General features: G+C 42.0%; 2 long non-coding RNA genes across 3 annotated transcripts in view; one reads left to right on the top strand and one right to left on the bottom strand.

Annotated features, from left to right (window-relative positions):
* Nucleotides 1-8431, top strand: part of LOC121016105 (uncharacterized) — a 34637-nt gene extending 26206 nt beyond the window's left edge. The window contains exons 2-3 of the long non-coding RNA XR_005784111.1: nucleotides 6763-6829; nucleotides 8144-8431. This is a non-coding gene — a long non-coding RNA (uncharacterized LOC121016105). The remainder of the gene's footprint in view (nucleotides 1-6762; nucleotides 6830-8143) is intronic.
* A 761-nt stretch (nucleotides 8432-9192) lies between these two features.
* LOC121016104 (uncharacterized) lies at nucleotides 9193-26846 on the bottom strand. Of its 2 annotated transcripts, XR_005784109.1 has the most exons (12): nucleotides 22261-26846; nucleotides 18419-18557; nucleotides 16307-16363; nucleotides 15160-15363; nucleotides 15018-15085; nucleotides 14801-14895; nucleotides 13501-13583; nucleotides 12261-12341; nucleotides 11970-12123; nucleotides 11782-11903; nucleotides 11288-11358; nucleotides 9193-9585 (listed from the first exon to the last, which is right to left on the bottom strand). It is a non-coding gene; the product is annotated as an uncharacterized LOC121016104 (long non-coding RNA). The 2 variants fall into 2 exon arrangements; XR_005784110.1 differs by lacking the exons at nucleotides 12261-12341; nucleotides 13501-13583; nucleotides 22261-26846 and adding an exon at nucleotides 20844-21060.
* Nucleotides 26847-27276: the final 430 nt, after the last annotated feature.

Below are 27276 nucleotides of genomic sequence, written 5' to 3'. Positions count from 1 at the left end.
TTTTTTTTTTTTTTTTTTTTTTTTTTTTTTTTTTTTTTTTTTTGTCTGATTGCTGAGGCTAGGACTTCCAACAGAATGGTGAATAACAGTGCTGAGAGTGGACATCCCTGTCGTTTTCCTGACCTTAGGGGGAAAGTTCTCAGTTTTTCACCATTGAAGATATTAGCTATGGAAGATGATATTAGCTGTTTCATATCTGGACATTCTCATGTTGAGGCATGATACTCCTATCCCTCCTTTCATGAGGTGTTTTTTTTTTTCATCAAGAAAGGATGGTGCTGCATTTTGTCAAACGTTTTTCTGTATCTATTGAGAGGAACCTGTGGTTGTTATCCTTTCTTTTATCAATGTGATGTGTCACATCAGTTGATTTGCAGATATTGAATCTGTTGTGCATCCCAGGAATAAATTCCACCTCATTGTGCTGAATAATTCTTTTTTATGTATTGTTTGATCTGGTTTGCTACTCTTTGTTGAGAATTTTTGCATCCAGGGTCATCAGGGAAATTGATCTGTAGTTTTCCTTTTTAGTGGGGTTTTGTCCAGTTTGGACTCAGGGCCATACTGGCCTCATAGAATGAGTTTGGAAGTGTTCCTTTCATTTCTCTGGCCATGATCTTATCTTGTTCTTTCATCTGGGATGCGCTCCTCTTGTCTTGGCATTTTAGCTGAGTATTTGTCTTCTCTGTGTTACCAAAGCTCATTATGTTACCTGCCTGTGAGATGAATTGCTTTATGAAGAGGAGATCATCTAGTGTCCAGGGCCTGGCACATCAGGGATTGTCTTTGGTGTGTGTTGCATGCACTGTTTTGTGTTCTGGCCACACTATCCTTCAGGCCAGTTGTATGGGCAATGTATGGTCCTTGGCCAGAATGTGGTGAGACTTGTCTAGGTCTGCTCTGATCTGCTTGTTAATGAGACTTGAAACGACTGCCACTCGAAGTGAAGTCCTGCATAACTGTCTGGTCAAGAGAGGTGGTGTGGTCATGGGATTCCACTGGTCTTCTGGGGAATGGGCCAGCTCCATTGGGACTGAGGCAAGCTTGAATGACCTAGAAGGCCAGTCTCTCCAGAGCACAAGAAGTTGGGGTTGGTGTAAGCACCTTGGGCAGCCAGTGTGGGAATTGCCTTGTTTCCAGCAGATGGCTCTGTGTTTATGCCAGAGGGGAGGGGGGGAGGGGGAGCGGGGGCAGAGCAGGGAAATGGCACCACGCAGCTCCTCTGTCCTAGCTCTTTGTCTCCTCATTGTGAACACTGCTTCTCAGGGATGCTCTCCACGATGAGTACATAATCTCCCCACTGTGTGCAACAGGCGTTGTACAGATCACTGTTTCCATGCCATCTGCCTGCAAGTTGTTTGCTGCCTTCTCCTCAGGAGTAGGCCAGTGCCCTCGGGGCTGTATCCCAGCAAGCCTGCTAACCTTTAAAACCTCACAATCTTGGGGTGCCTGGATGGCTTGGTTAAGTGTCTGACTCTTGATCCTGGATCAGATTATGACCTCATGGTTGTGGGATTCTCTCTTTCCCTCTCGTCCTGCCCCTCCCTTGCATGTACTCTCTCTCGCTCTAAAAATAAACTTTAAAAAAAAAAAACTTAGTGGCACGGAATACCTTATTTAGGCAAGACTGCCTCTGAGGGGAATGGCAGGGATCTATCAGTTAAATTTCCAGCACTGACTACGAAATTCTTTGCTGACTGGTTAAAGGTTACATTCCTGCAGGAATGAAATTAGGTTTAGTGACATGGGGTCTTAACATAAGTAACGTTGGGCCTGTGATTTTTCTTAACATTCCAAACCCAAATTTTTACACATACATTTTTTAATTAAATGTATAGCCCTAAATAATATTTTAGCCATCACTGCCGGCCCAATGATCATGTCCTGTGAAACTGTGGCCATGTCCCAATCATAGGTGAAGATCAACTCTGTGGCTCTAAGTCTAACCCCTTGAACTCCCTATCATTATTCAAGTCTTTGAATATCTCTTTGATTTGGAGATATGTGATTCTCTTGTATTCCTGCCAAAAATATGCGTGAAAATATTAAAGCAAGGATTCTTTACAATAAGTGAGCCAGTCACAATGATTCATCTGGCCGTGTGTATATTTTTATTTTTGACAATGTTCAGGCATGATGTGAGTACATCCTGTAAAATCTGAGTATCATTCATTATCTAGGATAACCACCTTTATGGAAAGCCATTCAATGACATGTTCGTTCAAGATCAGAAAAACACTTAATTTACATACCCAGTGGTATATACATACGTTATCTTAAAATATGTGAAGTAGACGTTTCTATGAAGTGTTTATCATGCATTCAGCTTTCTGTACCATGAATGCTATTATTTAAATTAAACAATAGTAAAAACAACAAGAATAGGTACATGGCCATCACTAGTAACTAATACTAGAACTAGTTATATAATATTATGTATTGAAAAATAAAACCATGATTACTAATGTTTTCATTCATGATGGGCTTCTAGTTACCAATAAAAAATTGGGAAGATAGTACTGAGTCTCCACATACATCAGACTGTTTTCTGACTATTGATGTCATATGAGTTGGTACATTATCATAATCAATATCCCAAAGAGATATGGTAGTATTAACTAAAATTTATATGTTTACTCAGATTTCTTTGGTTTTAACCTCTCCTGTTCCAGACTCATCCCCGCTGGCATATTACATTTAGTCATCCTGTCTCCTTAGGCTCCACCTGGTCACAAACATTTTTAGATTTTCCATATTTTTCATAATCTGCAAAGTTTTGAGGGTACATTTGTAGAATGTATTTTGCAGAATGATCCTTGGTTGGGATATGTCTAACGTTTGTTCATATGCTTAGGCCAGAGGTCATGTGTTTTGGAGCAGAAGATCCAGAGGCATAATGCCATCCATAATTATCACTTCACATAAAGAATGTTTACTCTGAAGATTGGGGTCTTTTGTGGTTCCATACAAATTTTAGGACTGTTCTAGTTCTGTGAAAACTGCTGTTGGTATTTTGATGCAGATTGCATTAATTGTGTCAATTGCTTTGGGAAGTATAGACAATTTCACTACATTTGTACTTCTGATCCATGAGTATGGGATGTCCTTCCATTTCTTTGTGTCATCTTGAATTTCTTTCATCACTGTTTTACAGTTTTCAGAGTATAGGTCACTCACCACTTTGGTTAGATTCACTCATAGATATCTTATTATTTGGTGTGCAACTGTAAATGGAACTCTTTTCTTAATTTCTCTTTCTACTGCTTCATGATTGTTGTCTAGAAATGCAACAGATTTCTGTACAATGATTGTGTATCCTGTGATATTGCTGAATTTATTTTATCAGTTCTAGCAGTTATTCGGTGGACTCTTTAGGGTTTTCTATATATAGTGTCATGTAATCTGCAAAGTGTGAAAGTTTCACTTCTTCCAGATTTGTATTTGTTTTTTTGTGTGATTGCTGTGGCTTGGACTTCCAGTACTATGTTTATGAAATGTGGTGAGAGTAAACATCCTTGTCTTCTTCCTGACCTTATAGGAAAAGCTCTCAGATTTTCCCCGCTAAGGACGATGTTAACTGCGGGGTTTTCATAGATAACTTTTATTACATTGCTGTATGTTCCCTGTAAACCTACTTTAGGGGGTTATAATCATGAATGGATGTTGTACTTTGTCAAATGCTTTTTTCCGCATGTATTGATATGACCGTATTTTTTTTTGAAACATTTATTCATTTTTGAAAGAGACAGAATGTGAGTGGGGTAGGGCCAGAGAGAGAGGGAGACACAGAATTTGAAGCAGGCTCCAGGCTCTGAGCTGTCAGCAGAGAGCCCAACACAGGGCTTGAATCATGAACCATATGGTCATGACTTGAACCAATGTCAGACGCTTCAAGGGATGAGCCACCCAGGAGCCCTGATCATATGGTTCTTATCCTTTCTCCCAGTGATGTAATGCATCACAGTGATTGATTTGCAAATATGGAACCACCTTGCAGCTTGGGAACAAAGCCACTTAATTGTGGTGAATGATTTTTTAAAGGTATTTTTGAATTTGGTTGGTAGTATTTGAGAATTTTTTTCATCCATGTTCATCAAGGGTATAGGCCCGGAGTTCTCTTTTCTAGTGGACTCTTTATCAGGTTTTGGTATCAGGGTAAGGCTGGCCTCATAGCATGAATTTGGAAGTTTTCCATCCTTTTTTATATTTTGGAATAGCTTAAGATGAGGTCTTAACCATGTTTTAACTGTTTGGTGGAATTCACCTGTGAAGTCACCTGCTCCTCTACTTTTGATTGAGAGTTTTTTGATTACTGACTCAATTTGTTTGCTGGCTATTGTTTATGTTTTCTTTTTCTTTCTGTTTCAGTTTATGTAACATATGTTTCTAGGAATTTATCTGTTTCTTGTAAATTGTCCAAATTTTTGACTTACAAGTTTTCATAATATTATGATTTTTTGTATTTATGAGGTGTTGGCTGTGATTTCTCCTCTCTCATTTGTGATTTTACTTTTTTTAAATTTTTTTTAACGTTTATTTATTTTTGAGATAGAGACAGAGCATGAATGGGGGAGGGTCAGAGAGAGAAGGAGAAACAGAATCTGAAACAGGCTCCAGGCTCTGAGCTGTCAGCGCAGAGCCCAACGCGGGGCTTGAACTCACAGGGTGTGAGATTATGACCTGAGCCCAAGTCGGAGGCTCAATCGACTGAGCCACCCAGGTGCCCCTCTCATTTGTGATTTTCTTTGAGTCCTCTTTTTTCCCCCCTCTGATACATGTATTGCTACCCCGGCTTTCTTTTGACCTTCATTTGTGTGATGTTTCTTGACATCCTCTCATTTTCAATCTGTAGGTGTCTTGAGGTCTAAAATGGGTCACTTGCAGACAGCATATAAATCTGTTTTGTTTTTTCATCCATTTTTACACTCTATGTCTTTTTATTGGAGCATTCATTCCATTTACATTCAAATTAATTATTGATTTGTATGTATGTATTGCCATTTTATTACCTGTTTTGTTGTGGTTTCTAATGATTTTCTCAACCCTTTCTTGTCTTTCTCTTTCATGTTTTGTTGATTTACCTTAGTGATTTGATTTCTTTCTCCTTATTCTTTGCATATTTATGAGTGGTTTTTGATGTATGGTGACCATTAGGTTTTTACATAATTTCTTTGCTTTTAGCTGTTTGTATTAAGTTGATGGTCATTTACCTCTGAACTCATTATTTTCTCCTCCCTATGTTTTGGTAATATAATTATATTTTATATCCATTTTTGTGAGTTCCTCAACTGATGTTTTACAGAAATATTCATTTTTACTGGATTTGTGTTTCCTACCTCTCTACTGTCACTTTCGGTCTCTTCTTTCCACTCAGAGTCCCTCTTAATATTTCTTGCAGGACTGGTTTAGTGATACAAACTCCTTTAGTTTTTGTTTGGGAAACTCTGTCTCCTTCTGTTCTGAATGATAGCCTTGCTGGATAGAATATTCTTGGCTGCTGATTTTTCCATTCAGCACTTTGAACATGTCATGTCACTTCCTTCTGACTTGCCAAGATTCTGTTAACAAATCACAGCTGTCCTTTGGTGGCTGGGAGCTATGGACCAGGGCAACCAGGGGCTCAAGGCTGTGCACAGAGTGCATCAGGGGCTGGGGGGGGTGGGGGGGGGTGGGACAGATGAGGGTAGCTGGGGGTACACAGCTGGGTGTGGTACAGCTGGGCACAGTGTGCAGTGGCAGCTTTGCCTGCAGCTGGCCAGACAAGGTGCCCATGCAGTTTTAACAGTTTGCCCTGAGGCCAGCAGGCTTGGAGTGGGTGAGTCCCCCAGAGAACTCTTGGGACTGGCACACAGCTAGCACGTAGGGTAGCAAGCGTCTTTGTAGGTCCACTCCCTGGTAAGTGCCTCTGTGCTTAATCTGGGTGGGGCGAGGGGGGGGGGAGGGAATGGTCCCTGTGAGCTCCCTCATTGTTGGAAAAGTACCCTCACCACTCAGAAGTCAGCATGAACAGATCTGCCTCCTGTTGCCTTGGCACTGTGTAAAATGCCATGTTTACATTGCCTCTCTACACAGGCAGGGACCTGGCTATCACTCATCCTCCTGGATCACCCAGTGCTGGGTCAGCTGACCTCCAAAGCTCCAGGATCCAAACCCAAGGGAATTCAGCCCCCCTGGGTTTTAAAGCCAAAGGTTCTGGGGATTAGTCTTCCCTGTGTGAGCTCCCTGGTGTGAGGGCTCACTTTCTCTGCCCTCTCTGCAGGCAGCCGCCCTCCACCTTTCTGACCTTCCTAACCTTTCAGGTACAGCTTCTATCTATTTAGTTGTGGAGTTTGTTCTGCCACTCTTTGGATCGCTCTGTGGTTATGGACTTGGATGTGGATGTTACGTAGTTGAAAACATGGGACAGGGTGAGCTCAGGGTCCTCTTACTCTAATATTATTAATTTTTTTAAATCTCTTCATCTTTCGGGTTGTTGAGACATGGTCAGACTCCCATCACGCACGCACTTCAGGATTAGAAAGGAACTTTCCCACATTTGCTTCTGTATTTTATGTTTTGAAACTCTCTTTAATGAAGTATAATTTACATATAACAAATAGCCTTCAAGTTAAAGGGTATAATTTGATGAGACTTGATCTCATGGGTACAGCACCATGAAGTCATATGGTTTCTCTCTAAACCTTAAATCATGATCCCTTTGTGTCTAGTGCTAATGTTGCTTTTGAAGTAAGGACTACATTTTTTTTTTTTTTACATTTTCAGATACTGCCCAGGTGTCTGAATGACTGCACTGGGGTACCTAACTTCTTTTCTGATAGACTATATTCCTGTAAGTATTGCAGTCAGTGTACCTTTGGACTTTATCCTGTGCTGTATCTTTCAGTCTGTTCACTTAATTTTCTTTCAGTACTTTAATGTTGAGGGATTCATAATTGGATTGATTTTCACTAAATGGTATGAGCTGCAGTTCCAACCATGACAGAAAGCATGGGCTTCCTGTGTTAGGTACTCAAGAGCAAGGCAGATATCCTGGGCACTTGAGCTGAGAATGTCACTCTTTTTGCCAGCCCTCTTCCCTACCCTTGGAGACAAGAGTCTCCTTTTGGTCACACAGAAATGTAGGTGAAGTCAGCAGAGAAAGGTCCCTTCTCTTCCCTTCCCTTTGTCTCTCAAACTCCCTGTCGCTACCTTCTGCCTGTCCCTTTCTCTGACTCAATCCCCCAGGTCCTCTGCTCCAATCCAGCCACGATCAGGGTGTCCTCCAGCTGCTGGCCTCTACCCTGTCCATTCCCTCAGTGAGGAAACTGCAGGAGGATTATGTAGTTCACAGGTCTGATCCAGAAATCTCTGCTCCTCAGAGCCCTCCTACACGTGGTGCTGTCTGTGGAGACCTGGCACCCTGGGCAAGGGTTTGACTCCATGTGTGGCCTCCTCACTCCTCTCCCACAGTCACTGCTGGTCCCTCATCCTTCCCCACCATTAGAACTCCGCCATTTCCCAGGGACAGATACCTGTCTATCTGACCCCAAGGCACCAGGGAGTCAGTGAATATTTCTAAAATAAATGAGCATAAGCACCCCATCAATCTAGATATAGGAAGGTCCCATCACCCCAGAAAACTCCCTCGGGCTCCCCTGCACAAAGGGTGATCTTCTATCCTCTATTTCTGCCAGTTTGTTACCTGTGTGTACAGGAACCCCACTGTGTGCACTCGAAGGGGAGTGAGAGTAGATGGGTCTAGAAGCAGACGCCGACACAGAAAACGATGACAGGTGGTTTAGGGGACAGTAGGAAGGACAAAGTGGAGGGGACAGGATGGGCAGGGAAAGCATTCAGGCAGATCTGACACCTTCTTAAAATGTATATACAAACACAACACCATAGTCTGTCACCGTGCACAGTCCTCTTCAAATTTCAAGAGTTGTCCTATAAGGCAAAGAGAGTTTGGGTATTTCCCTCTGATCTTATGTCTTCCTACAGGCATTCTGTCTTCTGTAGTTTATCTGTGGCTGTGACCTCAGATGAACACTTTAGTGTGTGGCTGCATCTGTGAGATTATATGTAATGGAAAATGATTGTCTTCAGATCTGGATCTCTGAATGTACACAGGCTCATAATTATCTTTTCTTTCTTTGTCTGGCAGGGCCCGAATTTTAATAGAAAAACAAGGGACCTTACCTTATTGTTTAAAACCGTGATTCCCAATCCCTGGGCTGAGTTGTTAACAGTCTTAGTTTAATGAACTCCCATGACCATCTTTTTTGGAGGATCTTTGTGTGGAGATATCTCAATTGAAACTGTGAGAAGGGTGAGTGGACACTTCCCAGAGATTTTGCAGATGCTTTATGTATATAATGTCTTCTTTTTAAAATGTTCTTAGAAACAAATATTACCCGTTTTCACAGAAAACACAGCTGAGCCTCTGTGTAGGTCCCACTGAGAACTGGTATTAGGGCTGAGATAGCAGTAACACAGGCAAAACCTCAGGATATTGTGAGAGAAGTCTGAGGAGACGACAGGGGTCCAGCGGGGGCAATTTCTGGCCAACCCTGAATTGTAGGTTGACCCACTAAGTGGGCCTGAGTCTGACTCAGGCTGAAGGCCAATGCAGGCACTCAGCTGATCTAGATCCTGTCTCCACTTTTAGTCTCACTGAGGGATAGGAACTTGGGCATACAGCATTTTCATAACACCAAGTTAAATTCCCCATATCTCCAGGGCTTTTTTTCCCCCACAAATACCCAGAACCTTCAGGAAAATCCAGGGAGACAATCTTTTTAAATGATTACCTGCGTGCACTTTGGCAACACACTGACATTTTGGAGATGAACACTGCATTGTGCACTGAGAGCCACCCCACATAGCGGCTCTGTGTGGACCTCACACTCCCTGCTCAGGCTGTGGCCAGGAATGACCTCCAACTGCATCTCACTAACCCCAACACCCTCCCCTCTGCACCTCCTCAAACTCTGCTTACTGTGCTCAACTTCCCTTCTATTCCTGTATGATTCAAGGCTCCCCCATTTTTGCACTGGATCCTTCACCAGTGTTTCCATTATGGTGATCACAAGGTCTGCGTCATTTAATGCATGTCCCTCTTTCACACAGGACATCTGATGCTCTAAAAGTTAGGGGTGCGCCTCATTCTTTACAGAACCCAAAACATTGTGTCTCCAAAATATGCACCAGTGCTGCTGATACGTCTGCTTTTGTGTAAAAAATCCTCTCATTTGACAAGAGAAATGTATAGCTCACCATATTACAGGGAAATGACACTGCCCATTGTATGTATGTCCTGAGAAACTTGAGATATGCTACAGTGTCCTCAGGCAGTTGGTAGTTGCATTGCCAAGACTCACAGCCATCTCTACATCATTCCCACAAAGTCAATCGTGAAGAAGGTGAATATACTTTACCAGCCTCTCATCCAGTTCAGGTCATCTTAACAAATAGAGGAGGTGGAGGAGCTGGTGGTGGAGGGGGACGTGGCCTATAGCCCATGACTGGTGGTGAAGGGTGGTCCATGGGGAACAGCCTGCAAGGCGATCCTGGGAAAGGACCAGGCCCTCTTGAATACATAATAGCCTGCGGGAGAGAAATGAAAGGTATGTTCATAGGACAGAACAGAGCACCAACACCAGCAAAAAGCGGAAGGCCAAAGCAGCAGTGCTCTTATCCTACTAGCTTCCCCACCACCAGGTGATTGGGGTAAACTAGTGTCTCCACGTGTCTGGAAATGTTGAAACAGCAAGGGCTCTTTTCATACAAGATTTATAGATTGAATACCAAACTAGCAAAGTAGCATATTCCAGATAGGAAGGCACCTCTGTCCAGGATCACCCTCCACCCTTCATCCCCCTCCACCACAGAGGGGTGCTTATGTGTATGTGAAGCTGCTTATGTGTATGTGAAGAACTACAGAATAAAAAGGAATGACAATGCCAGTGTCCACACATGCAATCATAGCCCTCGTGGCTCAAAGCTCTGCCTCTAAGCCCCTGCCTGTGCCCAATCTACTTCTGTCCCGACAATGGGGTCTCCTCCTCTCTGGAAGTGCTATCCATGGGCACAGAGACACATGGGGAGATGGGGATCCTGAGGGTCTGTAGAGGGCCTGGGAAAGCATGCTCTTAGAGAAACAGGTAACCTATACATGTTAGTTGGGTTCGTCTAACTTCTTTTATTTTTTTTTTAATTTTTTTTTCAACGTTTTATTTATTTTTGGGACAGAGAGAGACAGAGCATGAACGGGGGAGGGGCAGAGAGAGAGGGAGACACAGAATCGGAAACAGGCTCCAGGCTCTGAGCCATCAGCCCAGAGCCTGACGCGGGGCTCGAACTCCCAGACCGCGAGATCGTGACCTGGCTGAAGTCGGACGCTTAACCGACTGCGCCACCCAGGCGCCCCTCGTCTAACTTCTTTTAATTCAGAGGTACTTCTCAGCTTAAGTACAGTACATTTTGCAGGGTAATTGTGTCCTCTGGAAAAATGAGGTGAAATTCTAAAAGACAAACTTAACACAAACGCACTTTGATGTCTGGTGTAAGTTTCCATGTTTTAGTGATACCTGTGACACAGGACACGAGATAACGTGCTCATGTGAACACAAGTGAAGGACACTGTGGGGACTTGCCACACGGGTAATTTTGGATTTTTTCCTCTTCACAACTTAAGTTCCAGTACACGTTTTCTATGACAAATATGCCACCTCTTATAGTTCAGAGTATTTATACCCAGGGCACACCTGAAGGGATTCTGGACAGCATGTTTACCAAAATGCTAATGGGTATGACATTTACTTTGTCTAAGACCATTCTAAATGACACATATAAAAATATAAGTTGGAGTGAAGGCAGTTCGCATTTTCAAATTGTAAGGATACCCACAGACTTTCCTGACCACGTTAAAACCCTCGATAGAAGGAAACAGGAGAGGAAGAAACAGCAAGAGCAATGGTTCCACATTGAGGAGATCCACAGAGAATGAGCCAAAGTAGGAGACTTCCAAGTGGAGGGTGGTGTCATCCTCCTTGATTTATTCCAGGAACACACTGGAAAAGCCCTATGGTCCCCACCCTTAGACACGCTTTGCTGCTCAACTTACCACAAACAGATGCCAGCTGGGAAGCCCGTAGACTCGGCGGTAAAGGTTTTGCATTTGGGAAAAAAACAAAAACAGCAGGCATACCATACGACACACAAACCAGAGACAATGGCAGGAGAGTGTCTTGTACAGAAAGATGTGGATGTCCGTAAAGACAGAACTGAAAATGGCCACAGCATTTACCTTGTGTTTCTCGGCAGTTTTGGCAGAGCCAGTGTCGATGTCACTCTTGGGTGTGACACCTGCTCCTGGACCTGCAAAAAGCCCTAGAATGGATGGAGGTTTATTCTGACTTGAGTAGACTGTTTGGAGACCAAAAACAAAACAACAAACCCTCCCCTCATACTTCCGACAACTTAAACTCTTTGCCCCAGTCAGATCCCAAATTACATGCACAGGGTGTCCCACATGCCTCCGGTGATCCCCAAGAAGAACTTGAAGAACCATCCCTTATAACTCGATGAAGACTCCTAAAAGCCCTGATTCAGATGTATTCATCACTCAGCGAACAACTATGGATGGCTGGGGGCACAACTAGATGGACATACGTTACGTTGTGCCTCATGCCTCACAGATCCCAGCATGTGGACTGTGTACAGGGCATTTCTGCTGAGGCGCTATGTCTGATTTGCTGCATACGGCCCCATTCCTTCTCCACAAGAGACGCCTGTACCCACCCATGATGGGGGAAATGACAAAGATGAGATCCTGAGAAACTTGAGGAATGTGGTAATGGCAGCAGACATTCCCCTTGCATCACAGTGGTCTGTGGTACCTTCTCTGCACCTTGGCCCAAGACCTAACAGCAACAAAAATAAGGTGAGTGTGTTTTACAAGTCAACTCCCAGTGCTCAGATCATCTTACCAGGTGTTGCAGGTGGAGGGGTTCTGGGTGGCTTCAGGGCCACTAAGGTTCAGGAGGTGGACGTGCCTAATAGTCCATGGGGGCGGGGCGTCTCCAGGGTAGGGCATGCAGAATCGTCCAGTTAACGGAGCAGGTCCCCAGGATCCAGACTGCCCTGCAGAACAGAAGTCACAGCTACATCCCTATGCCAGACAAGAGCACCAATACCAAAAGCAGCTGTAACCCAGAGAAGAAGGTGTCAGCACCTGCCACCTTCTCTGCCACCAGGATCCAAGAGAATAGCATCAGTACCTGAAAACTCTGTCCCTGCCACTGGATGCCACCACACATCACTGCCCATGTCTGCAGAAGTAAACTGGCAAGGGTCCTGTCCTAGAGGGTTAACAGAAGTAATTACAGATTAATGAAGTAGCATTCTCCAGACAGGCAGCCATCCATGTCCAGGTTCACCCTGCATCCCTCCTCTACAGCGACTCCAGATGCTCTGCTTTTGGTATATTAAGAACACACACACAAAAAAAATGAGTGGGAATACATGGCTCATATTCTGCTCATGGAATCACAGCCACTCCTGGCAAAACGTTCTGCAGCCGGACCCTCGCTGTGCCTCCTCTGCTCCTCTCCCTGAGAAAGGAGTCTTCCCTCTTGAAGTGTTGTCAAAGGCCTCTGAGACCTCTGGGGAGTGGAGGATGCCTGGAATCTTGCAGAGGAATGAGAGTCTTCTGTGAGGAACAAGTTACTTGTGGTGAAGGTCTACAAAGCTCAGATGTGTTCATCTTAATTCATAGGGAATTCTGACTTTAAGCATACTACAGGACACAGTAATTATGTGCAACAGAAAAAAAGAGGGAGAAATTCACATAACAGATTTCATGCAAGTGTTTTGGTATAAAACTCCTGGTATGTGTCATGAGACTGTATCAGCTCTAACAGTGACTGGGGACACAACCAGAAACTGCTCATAGAAACACAACTGAGGGACACAGTGTTCAAACTAGTTTTACCTAAGATATAGCTGGAAGGATTCCAGACAACTCATTTACCAACAAAGACGGGAAGGTGATAAGTGATGACACTGACTTTATCTAGGACCACTCTAAATGGCACAGGGCACAAAATATAAAGTTGGAGTCACGATGTCGTTTCTAACAGGTTCATCTCCTACCCAGAATCAAGAAAGGAAGATTCACAGCAGCCACACTGTTCCCACAGAGGTGAGGTCTGGAAGGGGTCACCCAGGCCAGGAGACCTCTGTTTGGAGTGTGGAGTCATCCTCCTCTCATTATTTCCTGAAACTCACGGAAAAACCTTAAGGTACTCCGTCTCTGAGCACTTTTGGCTTCTAAACTTACCGCAGAAAGCTGACAGACTAAAAATTGAGAAGCCTGTGGGCTCCTGGGTTATGAGTGTGCGTTTGGAAAACAGACATATCACACAACACGCAAAACGAGACAAGGCCGGGAGAGCGTGCTGTACATAAAGATGAGAGTTTCCCAAAAGAGTTACAACTGAGAATGGCCCCAGCATTTACCTTGTCCTTGTCTGCATTCTTGGTGCAGTCAGAGCTGCTCTAACTCACAGAGGTTTCAGCAGTTTCTGGATCTACCAAAGACCCTAGAAGGGACAGAGGTTTATTCTGCTTTTAGAGGAATTTGCAGAATGAAAACAATCCCTCATCTCCTTCCTCAAATATCTTAATCTTCTCCCTACACTCAGGTCCCTGACCAGAGGCAGAGGGTATCCCACATGCCTTGAGTGACCCCCAAGGATAAGGGGGAGAACCATCCCCTCACCTTGATAAAGACCTCACGGTGTCCTGGTCCATGTTGTTTCATAATTAATCAAATAACTATGGACAGGTCAGGCTCAACTAGCAATTTAGAATTCATCAGTAAAACAGAGGTTTCTCAGTATACATCATGGGAATCACCATTTCATTACAGATTAAGAATAAATATGAGCACGTTTGGGTGGCTCAATGCTAATGCTTGGGTTAAGCACACGACTCTTGATTTTGGCTCAGGTCATGATCTCACAGCTTGTGAATTCGAGCCCAGCATTTGGGTTCCTCACTGACAGTGTGGATCCTGCTTGGGATTCTGTCTCTGCCTCTCACTCTATGCCTCCCAGACATACTATGTCTCTATCAAAATAAATAAACCTAAAAAAAAAAGAATAAATTTGAGAATACTGGTTTGGTGTATATCCTCAATGAATCCTCAAGAAGGGTGTGTTTCCTCAGACTTCAGGCGAATTGTTCAATCTCTCAGCTTATCTACAAGCTGCCTTCCACATGAGAGCAGTTATTATATAACAAAAGACTAATTTTACACTATTGAGAAAAGGAGAACTATGAGAAGTTAGCAGTGAAGCTTCAGGGTTGCACTGATACCATCAGAGGACTAAGCTAAGCTCTATGGAATTTGAATTGAGGGATGCAGGGCTACAGTTCCCAAAAACAAACAAAAATAAAGACCGTTAAAAATAGTGAATAAATGGCCTTCTCCTCAAATAAACTAAAGTCTTCGCATTGAGTCCGGGTGGGAAGAAGGATGAGGCCCATGTCCTGTCATCCTTCCCAGGCTCTTCAGACAGGGGGATGCTAGAGGAGGTGGGAGGGTCACCGTCAGAGAAGGGGCATGAGCTCCACCAGTCACAGGGACAAGTGCCTCACTGTCTGCGGCACCAGAGGAGAACACCCTTCTGTCACCCCTTCAGACCACCTGCCGTCCTTAGTGCTTGTGATTCTTTCCAGACCACACGATGATCACCCACAGGAACAGGCTGCACAGCAGAAATTAGACTGGGGCACATCACAACGTGCTTCTTACCTCTCTTTGGAGGGTTCTGAATCTCTGGTCCTGCAGCCATTGGTTTCTGCCTTGTGTATCCCTCAGGCAGCCTCTTTGCTTCCATCCCGTCCAGTCTTGGATACAGAAAAATATGGACTTCTATAAGAGTTGCAACACCACGTCGTCTACTAGACATCTAACAGTGCAGGCGTCATCCCTGGAAACACCCATAAAAATGCAAGTCAAATGACCACACCTGTATTTCAAGTAAGCGACCTCCCTGCCCTGCTCCACCATCTCCCTGTCCCAGATCTGAGTCTTGATCTGGGGGAGAAAAAAACACATCCACCTTCAGTCGTGCCAGAGTGCGCACCAAAGAAAGAGGAGGAAACAAGAACCTAGTTGTCCTAAGCATTCTTCTCATGAACTGCGAGCTGAAAAAGCCAACAACGAAAAGCCCATGTTTAGGGATCCCACGAGCCACTACACTCACCCGCGTGAGATGCTAAGGGTTCAGTATGTCAGGCAGAACTCAGGTTACCTAGTGTCTAAAGGTGAGCTCTGCCTGCTGCAGCTGTTCCCGTGTTTGTTCAATTTGTTGCCTGTGAGTTACAATTGCTCTCGTCAGATAAGACCCAATATTGGGTATGATTTTAAATAATCTGCCCACGTTCCCATCAACCTCATATCTGTCCCGATACAATTTATTCTTACACGTGAAACACATTTCACATGATTATAAATGTACAGTAGGATCAAAGCTATGGTTACGTCCTTTCCTTACTCAGTATTCCAGGCTCGTAGGGTTCAGCGTTCATAGAATTCCTTCCCATTTTCAATCTTTCCCTAACTCATCATGTGACGTGTCTTTTATCATAAAACTCTATTCTTCTTTAACTTATATCCTCACCACGTTTCCCAGGGTTGCAAAGACAAGGGCCATGAAATGGCACTACCATGTTGATGGGTATGATTCATGGTACGACACACTGCTCTCCTATAGGTTATGACACTTGATTATCACCCCCGAGGAGTGTTGGCATGGACGAAGTTTCCACGTAGTCTGGCCATTGCTTGAGATCCGCAAATGTTTAGAAACTTAATTGTTTTGTTCTTTCTAAAACTTACCTTCTTTATCTGTTAATACTCTATGCATATGTCCTCTGAAGTTTTGTTTATATTACTATGTTGAGTTTACACACTGTAAAAAGGTTAAAAACAAAAAAATGAACAGAGGTCTCATGAGCTTCTGGTAATTAGTAGCTGAACTCGTACTTGTTTATTTCTTCTGTAGCTATTTTCTTTTTTTTAATGTTTATTTATTTTTGAGACAGAGAAAGAGAGAGAAAGAGCGGGCATGAGCAGGGGAGGGACAGAGAGAGAGGTAACAGAATCCAAAGCAGGCTCCAGGCTCTGAGCTGTCAGCACAGAGCCTCACATGGAGCTCAAACTCACGGACTGTGAAATTATGACCTGAGCTGAAGTTGGACACTTAAATGACTGAGCCCCCCAGGCTCCCCTTCTGTAGCTATTTTCAAATTTTACCTGCAGCGGCCAGCTGATTCTTCTTTGCCGCCAGTTCACAGTGTCATTTTCAGCTTCCTAAGATAGGAAAGATATATACACAGTCAGGACCAAGGTCCAGGAGATCCCCCGTTTTACCTCCCAGCACTCTTGAAGGCCTATGCAAATATCCCTTCCCCCACCTCTCCCATACATGCACAGACTGACAACACAATCAAAGAAATGAACACCCCATTTAAGTTCAAGAAAATTCAACTTCTGTCTGCTGCCACGTCTCTGCTATCAGAACTTTCTAGTTCTCTGTTTCCTCTCCTTTATCATAAAGTCATCAAACAACATTGTACTTTATGCCTTCCCAGAGTTGGTCTTTTGTTTGAGATGGTGAAGACTCATTTCATCAGTGAGTGAAAAACCATGTCTGACCAACTTATTCCCATTAGGATGAAGCAGGGGATCATCACTAGTCTTACACCTCCATGGGGAGCCCTGATTCTCAGTCTAAAAGTTGTACCATGACACAGACAATCACCCTGAAAGACGACCTTCCAGGATATGGCTTCACCAACATTGCAGCTCACTCCCAGATATCGCCAGAGTTCAGGACTGCAACCCCTGCCTCCACCTTCACCTATCCTGGTGGAGGAAAAGGCCAATCTTAGAGCGGCAACATCTCCTGAACAACATCATCTCCTGACGTACAACCTGATATGAACTGTCACAGTCTGGGTTTACTTCCAGGAAACAGATTTCAGATGGAAAACCCTCAAATTCATGAAGCCAAATCTACTTTAACAAGACTCATTCCATTGATAGTGAAGGCAGCAAAAGGAAATGCTTGGCAAAGCTGGTTTGCTGTGTTACCCTCAGACTATTTTGTTTGTGGTGTTGATTTAGAGGGTTTCAACTTGACACTTGATATACTCAAGAATCACATGCAAAATTGAGTATCTCTTGGAAACTGACACAAAAGCACTAGACAGAGAAAGGCACATGCATTTCCTTCTGGCCTCTCAGGCAGTCCTTCAGCAAATGCTTTCTGGAGTGGTTGTAATGTAGTGGCTCTGTTGTAAGGGGTTGAAGACAGAGAGGTGGTCAGGGTGCTGTACCCACTCACAGAAAGAGCTTACAAATTAAAAAAAAAAACAAGATGCCAGTGAGACAGAGCAGGCCCTAACCCCAGGTGTGGGAAGGACTAACATAAAGCTGAGTCTCCAGGGAAGAGAAGGAAGAGTTTCCTTTCCAACATGAATGAGGGACTCTAAAGTCCCCAATCTCCTCCTGAGAACAAAAGGAAATACTGTACAAAGGAGGAAGCATGTGACTGAACGCACCAAATATCTAACAACCCCACAAAGACACACAAGACCAAGATGGAGAAGAAGGAAGCCCAGGACAAAGCCAGGCTGGCAGTTGGACCCAGTCTCCCTAGGACTCATCATTGATTTGGGGGGCATTCATTTGAACAGCAAAGAAGCTGAACAACTTTTGGGCAGAGACTTAGAAGTAAACAAGTGTAGTTCAGGGGCGGCCAGCAAAGATGAGCCCTAGTAAAGCTGCAGGCTTTGGTCAAGACTCAGAGGAGTTACACTTAAAAAATCAGGGGACAGGAAACAACTCGACTTTCTTAGGGATTGGGCCTGCAGTGAACAATCTCACTGGCAGAACGGATGCAGGGATCCAGTACTGGTGGCACCCCTACCCACTTTCCAACTTTCCACTTTCTATTATTTCTGCAGCAAGATAATTCAATTTTTTCCCCACACATTTTTGACCCCTGTCTGGTCCTAAACAAAAATGACCTAATTGCTGGATGACAAAACAGTGTGATGGGACTAAAACCTATAGGACAATGTAGGTGGATCCAGAGTGGATCCAGGTATCAATATTATTATGCTGTACCTTCCCTCTTCCACCCCAAATACATGACACAATGTGTGACAAGCACTTAGGACAGAAAGGAAAATGCAGGTTATGTTACAGAAAGCAAGGTAGGAAGGGCAGGCACAATTCTACTGAATGCATTTGGCAAAAATACTCTGGACCCCGTTCCAAAAGAAATATAATTATCTCTACTGGCCGCCACATTCTTTCATACAATGCAGTCCTGTGACAGTTCTCACATGAACATCTTACTTTTCTGTAGGCACTTTTCTTTGTTCATAGAATTCTTCCAGGTTATGTGCTTTCTCCTTCAGCTGTTTGACTTTTGCTTCCTTTGTTGCTTTCACAGACCTCAATGCATTACACTTGTCTTCCAGGGCCTTTTTATTTTCTGTAAAAAAAAAAAAAAAAAAAAAGGTGTTTTCTTGATAAACATGCACATGACCTGTGCCTTGATTTTGGTGAGACAGAAAAAGGGCAAGAACCATGAAGGCATGAAGGTATTCTTTCCTTTACCAATACCAAGTCATTGCCATCACATGGGGATTTCTCCCCAACAGAAAATATACCTTCCAGTTGGCAGTTATTGGACCTCAAGGCTCTTAGCTCTACCTCCTTGAATTCAACATTTGCACCTTGTGGTTAAGACACACATGAGAAGACTTTTCACGGAAAATTGATCGCACAACAATTTGAGTGTACCTCACACAGCAGGATCATGCATTGCAATAAACAAAGACCTTGAGGCATGACTATAACTAGAAGACAAAGATGGTGGAAAATAGTTCATGTCTAAATAACTCATAAATGGCTTTCTTAGTGGTATACATGTTTATATATATATTTATATACACGTGTGTATGTATGTGTTTGTGTATATCCCCCCTCCCCCATTTACATTGAAAATTCACGGTTCAGCATTAAGAGAGAAAGAGAGTATGGAGCACCTGGGTTGCTCAGTCAGTTCAGCATCAGACTCTTGATTTTGGGTCAGGTCATGATTCTAGGATCATGCAATCCAGACCTGTGTTGGGCTCCACACTGAGCATGAGTCCTGCTTAAGATTCTCTCTCTTTCCCTCTGCCCTTCTCCCCCACTCACATGCCGTCTCTCACTAAAATTTAAAAAATTCATAAAGAATAATTTTAAAATATTTTTTTAAAGGAAAGGATTATACACTTTGGCTATCACCCTTTGTGTCTCAACTATATTTGGGTATTTTCTACATATCTTGGAGGGCAGAGTGGAATGATGTGATAATTACCTAGTTGTGAAAATAAAAGATAACTCCTAGTCCTTGAAATAGCAAAACTCATCTTGGTGGTCCTAGTGAAATTCTAGCTCATTGTTCAGAAAGAGGTTTGGCTCCCAGAGGCCTACTCTCTACTGTGGTAAATGGCAAGCAAATATGCTGTGCTCACTTCACCCAATGAACAAAAAGCCTCCAAAGCCAAATTACAGTAAAACTCAGCAGCCAGCTCTTACCACTTCCTGATTCTTCACATTCCTCTCTCTCTCTCTCTCTCTCTCTCTCTGAGTTTGCAAGGTAGCAAGTGCACTTTGAAGGTGTCATTTAAAATTTCATTAAAGTGGGTGCCTGGGTGGCTCAGTCAATTAAGCATCTGACTTAAGCTCAGGTCGTTATCTTGTGGTTTGTGAGTTTGAGCCCTGTGTCGGACTCTGTGCTGTTCAGAGCCTGGAACCTGTTTTGGATTCTGTGTCTCCCTCTCTCTCTACCCCCTCCCCTTCTTGTGCTCTGTCTCTCCCTGTCTCTCAAAAAATTAATAAACACTATTTTTTTTAATTTCATTAAAGTGTTCCACTATTTTGATGTTCTCCTTCAACAAAACATGTTGAATGAGTAATAATAATTTGTTACTTTTACTTGTGTTTTTAGAATGCAATCCAGGCAAAGAAGGGATTCTTACCTTCAATTTAAGAGCTTCATCAGAGGGAAACTTACTTTCTCTCTTAGTTTCCTGAAGACATTTCCTTAATTCACTGTTGTATAAAACACAAAAAAGGAATCAGAATTTTTTAAAAAAAGCATAGTGCTAGATAAACCTGTCTTCTAATGTATGACTCCTTTCACAAATAAAGAGGTAGCTCTTTACATTTGTGAAGCTTGTCTTGAATTGGTACTGTTTACAAAACACATGAAATAGGTCAGTAGGATGATCTTCCAGAGTGGAAGTAACCAAAATGAAATCACAAAAAATATCTGAAAGGGCAATGCTACCTTCTGTTCCCAAATGGATATTTCTTCAGCAAGTAAAGTTCTCTGTTTTCTTTCTTAAAAGTATTGAGCTTCTCAGTTATTCACTGTAAACTAACTAAAAGGAGATAAGACATTTTCTAAGGTTGTTACCAAACCAGTGACATCGAATAATCCCAATGTATGAGCAGCACAGACACAGGATCTGACAGGTGGGTGTAACTAACATTTTAGCTTTCCCGTTGTGCCTGAAGAAATGAAGTTTTAGCAGCATTTTAAACCTAAGAAAACCTTATTTCAATGAGATTCCTATTTAAAATATTGTCCAAAATGGAGAAACACAATAAAATATCTTCCAATTTTTCTCCCATCTGGAAGCACCCTTCTTGGAGAATTCAATCATTTCAAATACTTAGGTCACCACCAGAGATGAAACAGAAAAATCAAATCCTATCAACTTACATTTCTCTCCTCCAATTATTAAGGTACAGATAGATAGGTCCCTGCAAATAAAGGAACAAACAAAAACAAAAAAACCATCATGTAGTCTCGATTTGAGCCACTTAGACCCCCCAGGTGCTATTTGGAATTCCACACAAGGAAAGCTCAAACTGCTGACTGACTGACTACTCAAAGGCCTTGGATGACTTCCTGCTGCTCACAGATTGCCTTTCATGAACCCGAGACTGGAGGCCCTGGAGGACAAAGTCTTTGGAATCAAACATACAGGTACCATCTCAGCTTTACACTTAGTGGCTGGAGGATCTGGATTAATGGCAATTCCTAGAACACAAACTTGTTTCATCCCAACATGAGAATGTTACCCTCCAACCTTACAGGAATATTACTCAACACACATGAAGCACCCAATTACAGGTGGATAACACATGTAAGCTCTAGAACAGACTCCTCTAACCGGGATTAATCATCTCATCCGACCATAAAGTGCAAACTTCTCTTCTGTTGGCCCAGTGTGAGAGCTCTCATGCCCTGAGATCACTCTTCTCACTGCCACCACCACTGCATTCAAAGGGATAAACACCAGCCTCAATTTGAGGGCTTTCTAAGTGTCAGGCAGCCACCCTGGCTCTCAACAGACAGCACCATAGAATCACCACAGTCTATGGAGCCCATGCAGAGTACATTACCCCCATTTGCAACAAATTCATTTCCACTCATTCTACCCTGGCATGAACAGCTCCCTCCAGCTCAGACTCAAACCATGGTTTAAACCTCTCTTGTGACGCACACCCTACCTGGCAATATCTAGCTTCGTCTCTAAGCATAGGCTTCTTGATAGGCTTGTAGATAGAGTGTTTTCTCATTTTCACATGTCACCAAGAGCCAGGTCATGGCAAAGTACTCACTCCAAACCTCAGGCCCATATCATCACTTGTTTCCTAACCATTTCTATGTAAAATTACACTCATTTCATTCCCTCTACTCTGGTGATGTGTTCCTCCTCCTGATGTCTTAAGAGATGGCAACTCCCTGCACATTGTCACTTAGGCTCCAAACAGGGAAGAGAAAGATGAATTTCAAGAGTTAACAAGTCAATTAGACATGAGAAGTCACCATATTTATCCTTAGTTGAATTAAAATGCGTATCAAGGGGCACCTGGGTGGCTCAATTGGTTGAGTGTCCAACTTTGGCTCAGGTCATGATCTCAAGGTTCATGGGTTCTACGCTCCCATCGGGCTCTGTAGTGACAGCGAGGAGTCTGGAGCCCACTTCGAACTCTGTGTCTCCCTTTCTCTCTGTCCCTGCCCCACTCACACTCTGTCTCTCTCACTCAAAATAAACATTTAAAAAAAAAACCCACATCAAACACCGGTACTGAGAAAATACTGCAAAGAAAACTAAAGCTTAAATTCTTACCATGATATCCTCGAGGCTCTAAGAGGGGAAAAAACAAAATTAAATTTGTTGTCAAAACATATTATTAGTAAAAACCTATAGTTCCTGATAAACAGCAAAATAGTAATCCAATTAAATTACAATAATTTTATTTTGCATAATTAATTCACAGGATTAAAAAATAAGAAAAAGTTAGAACTTCCTATTTAAGTCATGGTACTTCACAATTTCTGTTAAAGAGCACAACGTAAATAGCTTTTTTTTTGAACCAAAAATCTGTTTATATTAAGTGAACATTCAGCCTATTCAATTTTGACCATTGATAATACAGACATTTAAAAAATGCACTAAATCATCATTTCCCTCACTTATTTTTTTTAAACCCAGTATCCACACTGAAGTTTAGAACTAGGATTATTTTTAAATACTGAAATAAAGAAATAGGAAGGAAGGAAGGAAGGAAGGAAGGAAGGAAGGAAGGAAGGAAGGAAGGACGGACGGGAGGGAGGGGAGGGAGGGAGGGAGGGAGGGAGAGAAGGAAGGAAGAGCAAAACCTTTGTGCTAAGATATACTTCTTTCATTCTCTAGAAAGCTCTTCTGAAATCTTACATGGAGTTGGCTGTTTACTTAATTCATACAGAGTTATAGCACATCAGGTGCCATGATTTTTTCCAGACTGCTACAAACGAAATAGAAGCCACCAAATGAGAAAAAGAATAAAACACGGCTACAGCTAAAGCACAAGCAACAACAGAAATGACAGCTAGTGTTTCAAACAAAAGAACAAAAAGTGCTCTGCAGACCTCAGTCACCCTTGATAAATTCTAGCCCAATCAAATCTAGGCATGATCCTGTTTTGACACCATCAACATAGTTCCCCATTCTAAAGTTTTAAAGGATGATGAGAGGCTGAGGCCAGCCCTACACTCTTGCCAGGATATTGGAATATCATCATGCTATCAAAAAGCCACTTAGGAACCTCTGAGCTTCCCTGTCCCTTGTCACCCATCCCCACGGGCTGGGGAAGTGAAAAGGAATATGAACACACAAAATACTTAATAGTTGTGTTTCTTTGTGAAGGCAAGTGTCCTACAGTGGCAGGGGGAGGGGGAGATACTCATTTAGAAATAAATTCCAAAGTATTCTGTTCTTCCAGAAAAGATCTGCCCTCGAGAGGAACTAAGAGACTAACTGGGGATTTCCCAAAGAGTAAGCAATATAGGTGAGGGAAAATACTCAACGCCAGGGCTCTCTCCTTCCTGTCTCACCTGGAAGTAAATTCAACCTAACCCCTAGCCAGATAAATATAAAAACCTCACACTCATGTCCTATTTACCTCAGTTTCTTTACCAGCACGTAACATTTACATTTCAACACAACTTACAAGGCATAGTAAAGTAAAAACCACACAGTTTGAACACAGACAGAAAACACGCTAGAATCACACTTCCTATGGCAGAGATGTAGGAATTATCAGTCTGGGAACTTAAAACCACTTCCATTCCTATGATAATGCAGATAATGAAAAAAAGTGGACAACATGCAAAAAGAGATGGTGAATGTAAGCAGAGAGATGAACCTCTAAGACTTTAAAGTGATTCGAGATATCAAGAGCACCATAACAGAAATAAAAAATGCCTTTGATGGATTAGCAGACTCAACATAGCTACGGAAATAATCACTGAGCCTAAAGAAATTCCAGGAGCACCTTCCAAAAAGGAAACACAAAGAAAAAAGTTAAAAATATGGCACAGAAAACCCAAGACCAGTGGGACAATTGCAAAATGTGTAGCACACACGTTAGGAATACCATGACAATGGAAAAGAGAGATATTTGAAGCAATAATGACTGAGATTTTCCGAAGTAAATAGTAGTCACCAAATCACAGATCCAGGATTCTCAAAAAATCAAAAGCAGGACAAATACCCAAGACAAACATACAAACAACTAACAACAACAACAAAAAACCCACCAACTACACTTAATGTATAATATTCAACTACAGATAATTAAAACAGCTTTGGAAATCTGGAGCAGGGGATGGGGGTGTAAGGAGAGAAGGAAGCAAGAACACCTTACCCAAGAGGAACAAGGATAAGAAATATCTGAGACTTCTTTTCATAAACCACACAATCAAGAAGAAGAGAATATTTCAAGTGTTAAACATCAAACTGTCTGTATCCAGTGAAATTATCCTTCAGACACACTACAGAGTAAGGAAAATTGTCAGGGATAATGACTGGCGTTACTTCAATGCTAAAGAAGTCAGTTCTCCAAAAAGACGCAACAATTTCTAATGTGCATGCCGATGTGTCAAGATACACAAGGCCAACACTGACAGAACTGCTGGTAGAAAAGAGCTGAATCTGTTACTACAGCTGGAGAATTCAATACCCTCTATCAGGCACCAACAGATCCAGCATACAGACATTCAGTAAGATCACATATGACCTGAACAGCACCACCAATCAACTGGATCCATTACCATCTGTAGAATACCTCATCCAACAGAAGATTATACATTCCTGTCAAGCTCACATAGAACATTCACTGAGACAGGCCATATTTGCGGCCATAAGATACATCTGGTCAGCCACAATAACAGAAATCATAGGAAGTATGTCCTCAGACCACAAATGAGTCAAATTAGACCTCACAAACAGAAAGATAGCTGGAAAATGACAAAAACACTGTAGATTAAATAAGCTTCTAAAGAACACATGGGTTAGAGGGGAGGTTGGTGGGAGAATGGGCAAAAGAGGGGATCAAGAGTACACTTAAGGTGATGAGCACTGAGAAATGTAAAGAACTGTAGAATTGTAATGCACACCTGAATCTAATATTACATTGTATGTACATTACACTTGAACTTAAAAAATATATGGGTCAAAGAAGACATTTCTACAGAAATTTTTAAATAGTTCAATCTAAATGACAGTGAAAATTGAACAGATTAGAAGGAAATTTGTAATACTGAGTGCATATAAAGGCACAGTGAGTATAAAATTTTCTGCTTATTTATGATTTAAAAAATATAAGGTACTTTAGTATACTAACAGCAAATACAGTTCTCCAGAGGTAAATTAGAAATGCACAAATTCCCAGGGAGGCAGTAATAATGTTATGTTTCCACAGAATTCCAAACACATCAGAGCCAAGAGAGAAATGGTAGGATAAAATATGGAGAAGCTGAAATAATATTGGAGACAACGAGGAATCCATCAAAGACATTTACAATATATCTGTCACAAAGAATCATCTTTACAAACCCTCAAGCAATCTCCAGGAGACTTTCAAATGCCTCCTCAAAGGAGGAGGACAGATGGCTTAGAAAGGAGCAGGAGCAAACTTTGGGAGTGATGGAGTGTGTTTATTCTCTTACTGTGTTGATAGCTTCATTACTCCTTATATGTCAAATATCAACAAATCGTTTCCTTTGAAAAGGTGTTATTATACATAAATTATACCACACTGAAGCTATAGCAAAACTAGAATGGACAACACTTAGGGATTTTATTTTGCTGACAAACACATTCCAAGTACTTTCTAAATAGTTAACCTAAGAATTTATAAACCAACTTAAAATAGAAAAATACATAATATTAAACATATGATCGATAAGAAGTCAATGACTTCTAATGTACATTCATAAAGTACCTAAACTCCTTTTGAAGATCTCCAAAAATATGCCCAAAATTTATGAAAGAATGGGAGAAAGTAACAATAAAAAATGTACTAGAGATACAAATGAGAATGTTATATAGATAGATGTTTACAGATAGGGACATAACTGTGAGTGATGGGTAGTTGCTCTTATAAATACGGGATTATTATTCCAAACAAATTATACTTCTTTTTCGCTTCCTAAACACATTGACATTTTCTTTCAATGTTTACTTTGATACCGAATCGCAGCCCAAAATGTCAAATTTCTGAAGTAAATAAAGACTTGCATAATCAGATGGTCTTATATATTCTGATGATATCTATGAGATTTTAAGTTCCTTGATTACACCCGTCAAATAGCCAATGAAAGGAATTCACGTATTCAGAGTATTTCAGAGTATTGCACCTAAATCAATCAATAACAACTATTAAAATTAACTTCTAAAAGAATACAAAAGTCCTGGATATGGTCATCAAAACAAAAGAACACATATCATTTTACAAAAACTAGACTTACCTGTATTTTAGGAGCAAACACACACACAATGCAATTCACACGAATTCATATATGAAGCTTTAATTTTGTACAAATGAACCTTTCTAGAAAGTAGCCTCCACAACGTATACCATTTGTTTCTTCAGCTCTCAAAACTGAGGTCACTAAAATGCATGCTGGTGGGAAATGCACACCGTCTTTGAGTGGCCACTGTCTGAAAGAGAGCAGGCGCTGTCAGCACAATGATCATGGGGATCAAATGCACCAAAGGCAGGCCATATTGATATGAATGTAAACCATCCTCAGTCTTGGGTACCCTTGAAACATCTGGCAGCTGTCTAGCTGTTAATATTAGTAATTGACTCCTTTTTTTAAAATTTATTGTCAAGTCAGCTAACAGACAGTGTATACAGTGTGCTCTTGGTTTTGGGGGTAGATTCTATGATTCATCGCTTACATACAACACCCAGTGCTCATCCCAACAAGTGCCCTCCTCAATGCCCATCACCCATTTTCCTCCTCTCCCATTCCCCCCCATCAACCCTCAGTTTGTTCTCCACATTCAAGAATCTCTTATGGTTTGCCTCCCTCTCTGAAACTATTTTTTCCCCTTCCCTTCCCCCATAGTCTTCTGTTAAGTTTCTCAAGTTCCACATATGAGTGAAAACATATGATATCTGTCTTTTTCTGACTATACCCTCCAATTCATCCATGTTGTTGCAAATGGCAGGATTTCATTCTTTCTCATTTCCAAGTAGTATTCCATTGTGTGTGTGTGTATGTATGTGTGTGTATGTGTGTGTGTGTGTGTGTGTGTGTGTGTGTGTGTGTGTATATATATATATATATATATATATATATATATATATATATA

Source organism: Herpailurus yagouaroundi, unplaced genomic scaffold, assembly GCF_014898765.1.
Source record: "Herpailurus yagouaroundi ecotype Mexico unplaced genomic scaffold, PumYag 208, whole genome shotgun sequence".
NCBI classification, from domain to species: Eukaryota; Metazoa; Chordata; class Mammalia; order Carnivora; family Felidae; genus Herpailurus; species Herpailurus yagouaroundi.
This window is presented reverse-complemented; position numbering and strand designations above follow the sequence as displayed.